Consider the following 11,463-nt stretch of genomic DNA (forward strand, 5'->3'; position numbering starts at 1 on the left):
GATACTTCAGGATTTTATTTATCATTCAAAAAAATGAGTGAGAGAAAATGACCCGGACAGGTAAAGAATGTAGAGTTTTGATTCATTAAAAGGCTGACTCAGCAATATTTAAGTCTTTGGGCTCTAATTTCGTGGCGCAGCGCAGGGGGCGCAAGCCTGGCGCAGCTTGCGCAGTGCTAATTTCGTGCGGCGCACTGCCGTGCACTGCCAATTTGATAATTTGGTAGACTGTCTGCGCAGAGATGGGTGTGACGGCGCTCCAGGGGGAGGTGTCAGCAGATTCATGTTGGCACAGTGACAATTTCGTGCCAAAAAAGTGCACTGAAAGCTCGCCAGCTCCAACCTGGTCCATCCTCGGCGCAAAGCGGAGCGCACCCCATGCAGCTGTAATTTGGTGACAAGCGCACATGTGCACACGTCATCAAAGCCTCAGAGGCAGGTTTCCAGAGTGTTAGGCACATTTTAATGCAATAAACAATCACAGCAATCACTATTTAATGTAACCGTCTGAACCAGCATATACATTTATATCTATATTAACTGTCCCGTCACATCTGATGTCAGATTAAAGCCGTTTGTCATAATGGAAAGTTAACCTGACGGCAGCTGGAAGTTTGATGCACATCTTACAATTAAACAATAAACAGCCTTAACATCTGATACTGAGTATATATCTGGTTCTCTCATTTCATTTAATTCAAAGAAAAGAGGGAGAGAAAAGGCGAAGAAAAAAACGACGAAATAAATGTGTGTCACACAGGATTTACCCGTGATTTCCCATATTTCTCTGTTTTAGTCTTTATTTTTAACCTGATCTAAAAAGATGGAGTACATTATTGTAAGGAGGATGAGGTGGAGACACCGGGAGAGTATACAGTATATCACCAAAGGCTCTGCTTGGCGATGACAAACCAGGAGTGCAGGTGGATCAAAAGTATTCTGAATGGATAAGCCAGCTGTGTAACTGTCTCTTCATTTTGTTCTCCTATTAATGACAAAGGAACAGATTACATCTGTCCCGGGAGCTGACCCACAAGGTGAGGCGCGTCATGTCCTCTGATGCGCCCCGCTGTCCATTGACCTGCTGCAGGCACTGCGGCTCTGACTGTCTCCGCTACCAGCACTCTCTCCACGGTGCTGGAGATCACTCAGACCAATCAGACGCTGCGCCTCAGTCGCAGGGCATTTAAAGGCGAGGAGAGGCGCTCATTTGATTGGTGAAAACAGCGCTCGGCTGTGTTAAACCCACTCACAGCTTTTCTCCTCCCTCTCTGCCATTTGCGCGGAGGGAGGCGTGGACGCGCAGCTTTGCGCTCATGTCTGCCTGTACTGAGCCTCTCTTGGCACTGCAGGAAACTTGCAAAGTGCGCCGGTCACGCCCTGTGCGCACAGCGAAGGCCGGCGCAGGGCAGGTGCGCCTGTGCCTGCGCCTGGTCTACGAAATTAGAGCCCTGAAAGGGAAAGGTACACTCATAGAGGAGCCTGAGGAAGGAGCAGGCACAGTCTCAACAGAAGCTGACAGGGATACCTTCTGGATCATCTGAGCCCAAGTTGGCTGCCGAAACTGGCCATCAGAGTCTCTTGACGTTAGGACATATTGCTGATATGATGCCAATCGTCCTGCTGGGCGATCTGCTGTGCTTGTGGCTTGATGGTGTTGTGCACGAAATCTGAGTCTGCTGGGTCCATTGATGGCCAGTTTTTACTGTGACACACCAGAGCAGAACCCAAAATGCAGGACTCCAGAGACAGGCAGAGGTATCCAAATCGCTAGACTAAGACTAGATAAAGGCAGACTAAGATCCAAAAACACACCAAGACAACGCAAGGGAAAAAATGCTAGACAGGGTAAAAATACACATGGGGGAGAGAGTGGTTAACAAGACGCAGGTGTGACCCATTAAGGTATTTAGGAGCGTGGTGACCCATGAAGTGCAAAGACCTGAAACAAGAGACAAGAATGAGAACATAACAATAATCAAGACAAGATACATAGGAAGAAAGCTAAAAACACTTAACCCAGAGATGATGGTGAGAATGATGTGCTGGTTTTCAGGTGTGGGCTCAGAAGTGACATCATCGGCCTTTCCTTCCATCCATCGTTATTGGGAATTATTGGGAATGTAAGATCTCTCTCCAATAAGATGGACAAGCTAGCAGTGGTAACCCAATAACAGAGGGAAAACCAGAGGGCAGAGTAGCATCATGCTAGTCACATACATGGCTAACAAAGCTAACATCAGACACAAGCGCCACATTGGAAGAACTTCACCTTCACCTGAGACTGAACAGACTGCTGAAGAAGCTCAGTCCTGGACCCTGTGGAGGTGGAGACTGGCTGACTGGACAATGATGGACAAGCTGTCAGCATCTATTTTCTTATGGACCTTTTTTCACTTTCAATACACTTTCTTACTTTTTTTTTTCTTGATTGCTTCTGTAACTGCAGGACGTGAACCTTGGTCCTGGGCTCATGAGGCTTTAGATTGCTGAGGATTCATGAAACAGAAACTATACCTTGGCTTTAATATCTAACAGTTTTTCCCCTCTAAACAAATAACAATAATGTCTCATCAGTTTCAAAAGAAAGTTAAACGCCTAGAGCCCAATATTCCTGACAGAAACTGACAGACCTCTGATGATCTGACTGAATGGTCAGAGTCTGTCAACTGTTTGTAGCTAGGGACATACAGGATAATGCTTTTCTCTGAGAGTACACACAGTCTGCTCTGTTACAGCCAGTGGCAGTGCTGAAGTCTTTAAATGTGCTGTTTGGTCAGAAACATGATGATGGTAAGTGGCAAGGTTTGGTTTTAGACCATTCTCCAAAATTTTAAGGTAAGTGCTGCTGCTTTCCCAATCTGACCTTAAAAGGTTGCAGTCCATTCTTAGCACATTTCCCCGACTCCTGCCTTTTCATTATCAGAGAAATAAATGCTGGAGTTAGTTTGGACTGGTGAAAGCCTCAGACGGCTGAACAGTCTGCTACAGCAGAAACACTATTACGTGGTTTAACATCTGTCTGTCATCATGTCAATGCTAACTAGTGTAGGGCTTGATGATTTCCCTCGAGCTGAGGAGGAGGCGGTGAGGTCGACGTGCTGGTTCTCGGATGTGAGCTGGGAGGTGATGACGTGGACCTGTCCTTCCATCCATCGTTATTGGGAACGTGGGATCTAGCCCTGGGGGATGGACGAGCTAGCTGTGCTAACCCAGTGGCATCGTGCTGTTCACGGACGTGGCTGACGGAGCTGACATCGGACGCCGCGACACATCGGAGGAGCTTCACCTGCTGTGAGCAGACAGGATCCAGGAGACAGAGACTGAACAGACTTCTTGGGAGGCTCAGTCCTGGACCCTGTGGAGGTGAAGACTGGCTGGGCTGGAGAGTGGTGGACGAGTGGTGGACGGGATGTCGTCATCTAATTTCTTTTGGACCTTTTTGCACTTTCTATACTCTTTCTTACTTTTGTTTTCTTAAATGCTGCGGTGACTCCTGAATTTCCCCTCGGGGATAAATAAAGTATTTTCTATTCTATTCTATTCTATCTGAGCAAAAAAAAGTGGATTGTTCAAAGTGAGCTTGCTAAAATGCTGTGTTATTGTTTGAGAAGCACTACAGTGGCCAAGTTTTTAGGTCTGTCAACCCCCCGTCATCATCACAGAAAAACAGGTCATTGAGTCATTTCTTTTCATAATTTTCATCGACAAAATTAACACTGCTCTAGAGCAAAGAATGCTGGGCCTTACTAGAGAGACACAAACTGAAGTCATCTTTGGGTGCGTCTAAAAGCTCCATATGTCTATGAAATTAGATTTGTGCCAAAAATGAATCACACAGAAAAATTTAAATTGCAAACAAAAAATAAATATTTGAGAGATATATCTAACTCAAAAAAAATGTATTAGTTACGATCAAAATATTTGTGTAATTGAGTAAATAATTAGCCTTTTATTTTTATTATCATCAGTTCTTTTGTTTATAGTTCTGTCTTTTTTCCCACTGATCAGACTTTTGTTCTCAATGTCAGCTTTTTCATTTGCGCTGCCCAAGGGGCAACATCCTGTCAGTAAAAATTAAGCCCATGCTGAAGTGCTCAAAGTCGCTGTTCATCAAGAATCTGCTTGAGGCTGGCTGCAGAAAGACCGGAAGTCACGTACACACAGCCGTAAAAAAATTAGTATACAGCATTAAAAATCATATTTACAGCCTGGTTCAAAAAACAGCTTGGGTCTAAAACTGTGGATTTTACTATCGGCACCCACTGTATGGTGAGTGAATTTTTATTCTATCTTTCGCAGCTTAGAAGTCATTAGGATCATTTGATTTTCCAATCAGAGGGACAGTTCAGGTCACGTGACCGCCGGGCACCCTATAGCTGCTCAAAGAAAAACGCACAGCCAGGATCATAGCCAATGCGGCTGTGTCCGCGGATTGGCTTCATTTCATGGTGACAGGAACCGACGGATGACGGGTGACAGATGGTTATGTTCTATACAGTCGATGGTGCTGCCTGACTTTTTGTTTGCGCTTTTTGGCACAAACCTCTCGAGTGGGTGGGCTTTGTGAGGATTGCGTTCGGCAGCTGACTAGTTTTTGGGTGACTATATTCATATATATATATATATATATATATATATATATATATATATATATATATATATATATATATATATATATATATATATATATATTTGAGTGTGTGTGTGTGTGTGTGTTAGTGAGTGTGAGTGTTTGTATGGATGATAGATTGATGGATGGATAAATACATAAATATTTTTCTTGAAAAGCTTTTTAAGAGGCTTGTGTTGTGGTATCCTGCTCTGTTTTAAACTGACATACTCTCTTTTTCAGAGTAAGAGTTGGATGTGACAGTTGACACAATGTCATCTGCAGCAAAGCTTCTGATTGTCCTCAGAGAAGATGGCCGCATGAAGCTCATTTTTCCCTCTGGAATACCAAACTCTGTGGATAGTCTTAGGCCCCGTTTTACCCAACAAAGTTTCATCTGAAAACGCTAAAACGCTGTGAAAACACAGTGAAACAAATCTGCGTTTACACGGAAACACTGATGGACTGAAAACGCTGTAGTTAGCATGCCAGGCCTGTAAGTGGTGCGATAACTGTCTTGTCCAGAAGCCGCTTTGGGGAGATCTCCACCGAAGCAGAGTTGAGCTGGTCATCTGGTGTATTGGGGTATACTAAGTTAAAAAGTAGAGCACAAGATGCACATTTTGCTGAAAGACAGTCAGCAGATACAGCAGATTGAGCAGCACAAGCACAACACGGTAGTTCGGGACGATCTTAACAACGGTACTGTTGTACTGTTGAATGCATGCGCGCGAGGCGGATTGTGATGTCAGCGTTTCCACTGAAACCGCCGGAGAACTGAGATTCAAAGACTATGTGGTGTTGAAGGGGGTTCAGACTGCAGCATATGGACAGTGATTTTGCCCAGTTTATGAACCTGACTTCAACTGCAGATATCCAAGACAAATCAAACGTAAAAGTAATAAGGTCCAGTGAGCAGCTAAGACACTCAGCCTGCCGCTCTCCAGCTTATTGTGGGACAGATGACTCCTCTACAGACTCTGATATACTCTCATCCTCTGACTCAACCACCTCAACCTCATCATACGCCTGATCCCAAGTCCAAAACTCAAGTCTGACATTTTGGATGCATTGGCTTTGGAAATAATCAAGTACACACACTGTAAACCCGAATGTTCAAAATAATTAAATAGATTGAGTAGTGTAAACTCAAAGTTTTACAGAAAGTCCTACCAACTTAAATATGTTGAGTTTGTATAACACGTTCTTGATTTTTGAGTAAATTTAACTTGGACTTTTTGATTGACTTCAACTAGTTTTGTACTGAGTAAGCTTAACTTAAAATATAAATTTAGAATTACTTAATATAATAAAGTAATAAAAATTATTGTGGCCACTTATTTCTATTGTTTCAACATTACTTTATGTGTTTGATGTCAGTAGGATTGGTAAGTGGTCAGGGATGACATGAAGCATGCAACCTGTTTAGGTGAGCACTGTCAGGATTAGGCGACTATATAGTTAAACACTCTGCAAATAATGTTCAAGAAAGACATCATATGACAAATAATTTAAGTAGATTGGATTGTAGAGCTTAGATTAGAATTTAAGTGAAACTACCAATGGGTTGAGCAGTAAAGTTTTCTTTGATGTACAGTATTATATGCAATATTTTATAGTAAATCTTATTATACATGTATATATTAGTATATATATATATATATATATATATATATATATATATATATATATATATATATATATATATATATATATATATATATATATATATCCCTGATTCTTGAGAGTCGGGACAAAACACTTTTAAAAATGCTTTTTTACAAAATGCATCCTACATTTGTTAAAGTTACATATTTTTGAAGAGAAGGGGCTTATCTAAATAGCCATGTAAAGGATCAGGTTCTAAATAAAAATAGATTTTTAACAAATAAACATGTTTCCCTTTAGAACCCAATTTGTGTCAACTCCGTCAGACATACTTAAAAGTATGCAATTTTAATTCTATCAGTCCAACAAGAGTCTAAAGGACCAAATTATGTGGTAATTGTGCTTAGATACTCTGGTATGCAAAAATATTTATTATGTAAACTTACATTGTGATTTCAGATTTATTTGAAAACCCAGTTTTCCAAATATTAGGATTTTCAAACTTTTTTTAAATTTTATGACCTTAAAGGCAAATTTCTTAAATAAATAAGGGATTAGAGGATGTAGCTCAGTGGGTTCTTCAATACATCAACAACATACACTGAAGAAAAAAAATATTTTATTTTGTCAAAATTTGCAAAAACATACATCTGACGGTGTTGACAAGGGTCTGACGGTGTTGACAATAGTCTGACGGTGTTGACAAAATGTGTGCAGGAGATTGGAGATTTATGAACAAATATTTGTGTGCACAACAGATTTAGAACTATTCCTTTAATCGAACATACTGCAATTCATTTAACTAAACACTACAAACACAGTTTCTGTCTACTAACAAAATAATGCAGAAAAGTAGGGACTCTTCTCCTGCTATCCCTCTGTTGTTGTCTACCGCTCCTTCACCACCTCTTCCTCTCCTTCTCTTCTCTCCCTCTTCTCTCCCTCTTCTCCTGTGTCCACTTTTCCTCCTCTTCATTCACTCGATCTCCACCTCTTATCCTGTCGGCCACCTTTATGGTGTGAGCCCTTTGCCTAACAGGAAAAAAAGAGGGTGTCAGAAAGTTGAAAATTCAAAACTGTCCTCATGGTTTCTTTGCTTGGTCATCATCATGATTATCTTTTAAAGTTGCATAAGTGTGTGTGTGTGTGTGTGTGTGTGTGTGTGTGTGTGTGTGTGTGTGTGGGGTTTGAGTTTGGGGAGAGAGTGTGAGTGTGTTTGCCCTGCACTGCCAACTTCATTCTAAGTTTTACATAATTCCTTTTACCATTCCTTAATACGCATACTACAACACAAAATATGTAGCTCGAAAACAGGTTCAATTAGCTTATTTTAAGATTTCAACTTTGTCTAGCCTTGATTCATTCCTTGTTGAGCAACAGACGTTGGACATGCTCACGCTCAATGAAGTCTACCACATCAGGGGCTATGCGGTAGATCTCTCGCGTTCTCGATCTGACTGGCAATGCATTTCCTGTTATTTTCACAATGATGTCTTTAACTGGGCAGAAACAGACATCCTTGTAGACAAGTTTAGGTTGCACCCTTGCTGTTGGACCATGGGGATGCAGAAACTCCACTTTCACATCTTCATGCTCAGCATCCACAGCAATGGTCCTGGCTAGTGTAGCGTGAATCGGTGTCAAAGAATGACTAATTAATTATTAACAGCAGAATGCCAGCATTCCACCGGAGCGAAAGTATAACTTTCAAAAGACATTTAAACTTACAATATGCGAGTTTAAATTTAAGTCGGGGCACCACCCAGTTTAGAGAAAACAGGGAAACTTTAGAAAGGTTTACTGTAAGAATTTGTGAGTTAATAATTCATGGAATTATCAATTATCATGTCTCAATATCAAAAGGCCGCTACATCAAACGTGAATTCTTTTGAACGGTGTACAGAGGCCGTTAATTTCAACCACACAAAGACAGAAGCAATTTCTTTATATATGAAAAGTTTATTTACTAACTAAAAAGAGGAAAAATGTGCATGAATAAATGAACAGGTGAAAGATATAAAAGATAAATGAATTGATGAATGGAAAGTGAAACTGATCATAAAAACCGGAGTAAAGGGAATGACATAAACCAACCCACATAAATCTAACTAACCCACCCAAGATCTCTGGGCATTGACCACGATATACCAGTAAATGCAAGATTGTCTTACACAAGTCCTGAGGCCGATGGTGAGAGTGGAGGGGGCGACAGAGGTGGCTGGGTCCCGCTGCAGATGTCTGCGGATGTCCGTTGAGGGGTGATGGAGAGGCTGGAGGCCTGCTGCAGGTCATCTGAGCGTCACGGAGGTGATGTCCGATGAGTTGAGTCCGTAGAATCGATTCTCACAGCGGCAGTAGCGGCTGGAACAACGGCGATGATGCCGGGCGTCGGGTTGAAACTTTGGCAGAGTTCCAAAGTTGAATCACCGCAGGGAAAGCAGTGAGCAGCGCTCGTCTCCTGACGTCAGCGCATGAGGGGGAATCCCCGTCGATCAGCTGGGTGTCTCAGGGAGAGACCCAGGCACCGATAGATGACTGGATGCAGTCGGGCTGAGGTGACTTGCGTCTCAGCCTGTAGAGTCTGGAGCCGACGATGAGCTTAGAGTTGGCATGTGCGTTGCCAGTTGAGGAGTAGAAGGAAGAGAAGAAGAGCCTTCTGGATGAAGGAAGGAGGAAGAGCCAGAGCCTTCGTGTAGAAGGGTGAAGAGAAAAGAGCAAGAGCCGTCGTGTAGAAGGATAAAAGGAGAGAGCCTAGCCTCCCGGAAGGAGGGTAGAAGAAAAAGCCAATGTTCTTGTCCTGGTGTGGAGTTTTACTCAGCTTTTCCCGCCGAGTCAGTGAGGTCACTTTAGGCTGACGCCCCTCAATGTCTCATCTTTCTGCACGTGGATCAGATTGTCCCAGAGATCACTAACTAACTAGAACTTTAAACCGTAAAGAGATTCCCACATGTAATAGTCAAAATCACATTTCTTATGATTTAAGCTTCACATCAAGACTAAACATGATAGGTTTTCCTCTTTAAGAACCCAATAAAATAAAAACCAAGATGTTACAATGGGAAGACAGCAGTTTTCACACACACATTATCAATGATTCTCATTACACAGTACATGTTTGCAAAGGTGAAGATGTACATGTAAGTCTTAGTGTAAAAACATCATTTTTGTGCTGTTCTTAACTGTGTGAATCAAAGAGTCTTTGTCTTTGAGGAGAAGGTGGGGAGCAGATCTTCCCCTTGGCATTCCTTCTCTCCTGTTCCCAGAGAGAAAGGTCAAGGGTCACAAGATACTAGGTGGAGGCTGAGAGGTCTCTCCAGCCTCTCCCTGAGAGAAGGATGTCTGTACAGTTTCACATGTCCGCCAGGTGTCAACGAAAAGTCTTCGAATTTACAGCAATGTCTTAATGTTTTATAGTCTTGCAAACATCAGAGGAAGGGATGAGGCAGACTTGGGGAGAAAACCACTTTAGCACAGAGGTCTGTATTTCCAAAACTTGCTTTATTACCTCTCCTTCCTTGGGGGGGTTAAAGTTGGAGACTAGGTCAGAGCTGCGAAACCAGGTCCCAGCCTGACTTACGTTACACTAGCCACCAGTGGTCATCATATACTACTGCTAGCCAGTCCCCATTATTAAGGCTCCTAACAGTTGTTACTGTCATAGTACCATTGGGACCTTTCAGAGAGTCCTCATTCAACTCCTCCACCTCATTTTCGATTTCCATATCATCTGTCATCTCTCCTGTTTCTTTTTCCATCTCTTCAAACAACATGGCCAAAGGACTTTTTTTCTTTGCTCTCCTAGTATCACCCTGCTGTTCCTCTGGGAAGTCACTGAAAAAGAGGGTAGCAGGGCTGAAGTACTGGCAAACCAACATCTGGCTGCAAAAACAGGATAGTTGTCTGTGGTGGATCCTGTTCTCATGTGCGATAACCTGGTGTATTTGTCTTGTTGAAGGAACCTGTTTGAGATGTTTCATGAGAAGTTCATCGAATCTTTGCATTTCTTCTTCTGTAGTGCTGTACAGATGAACACCCTTTAGGCTGATGGAGACCTTTTCAAGGAATGTCTTTCCGTCTGTCACATCATTTCCTCTCAGGACCAGGTTGTCAGCCATTCTTTTCACTGTTCCCCCGATTCCATCTGGTGCACCCTTACCGTGGGAAGTGGGGAAGAAATTCCACGTTGCTCTTTTAAACCCCAGTGTAGGTGGGATACGAGACAGAAGAAAAAAAATCTTCTTGTTTTTGTACTGTTTACTTGGACCATCGGACCAAAAGTGCACTGTGGAAACCTCTGGATATTTTTTTTTTATATCTTTCAGGACTGGATCCATGTATGTCCAGATTGCTGCAGCATCCTGTCTCTTTGACTCTGGAAGTGTGCAAAACCCTGCCTTTCCACTCTTAATGTAATACATGCCAGTGTGTAAAGTTATTTGTGGCAAATTTTGTCCAAAATGGCAGGCCTGGACTTTAGACTGATATTTGCATGTCCAGGATTCTGAAAAGTCAACATGGACAATTGCTGTACTTTCATCACAGGTCTCGATCGTGTTTCTGTATGCTTTTGACTGGTTTCTTACTAAACACACATGTGTTGTGGTTTCATTTCTGAGTCTTTGCTCATAGAGTTTGATCAAGTCAGAAAGACTGCCAGTGTGTTGGATGAGCTTAGTGTTGATGTGGCTTCCCTTGACTGTGTCTTCTTCAACTCTCTCCCACTGCTTCCACTGAACATGGATTTTGTCTTGGGCTTCGGTTGTGGCTGTACCTTTGTTTAGACATCGTGGGCAAGTACGAAGAAGGCAGGCCTCACCTGCCGGGGAGCAACATACTAATTGAAAATTGTCATCCAGTTTGTTTGTTCTCAAAACTCCATAATCATTAAGGACTTCAAGCATTAAGCATGCATTTTCATGCATTTGACACAGACATGTCTTCCGATCAGATGCTTTTGGTGCTGTAATGAAGAATGGCTTCAGCGCACAGAATGAAGAATAGCTCAGCTTTACAGTGGGGTTTCTTATGAGAAAATCACTGTGGAGGTTGATCATGGAATCTGTCAGGATCATTCTCTGATGCTTCATCTTGTTCTTAGTGATGGTGTCAGATTTGTCAGTTGTCATACGAGAAGAATTCAAGAAGAAATCCACAACTGTTTGTGTTATAGCTTGTAGGAATGTTGGCTTCTTCTTTTTGTTTTTGCCACCTCTCATTAATTTGTACGTAAGCCCAAACTGGTG

This window comes from Halichoeres trimaculatus, unplaced genomic scaffold (genome assembly GCF_033239565.1).
Source record: "Halichoeres trimaculatus isolate MK-OKI-2021-1 unplaced genomic scaffold, fHalTri1.1 fHalTri1_scaffold_33, whole genome shotgun sequence".
Classification (NCBI taxonomy): Eukaryota; Metazoa; Chordata; class Actinopteri; order Labriformes; family Labridae; genus Halichoeres; species Halichoeres trimaculatus.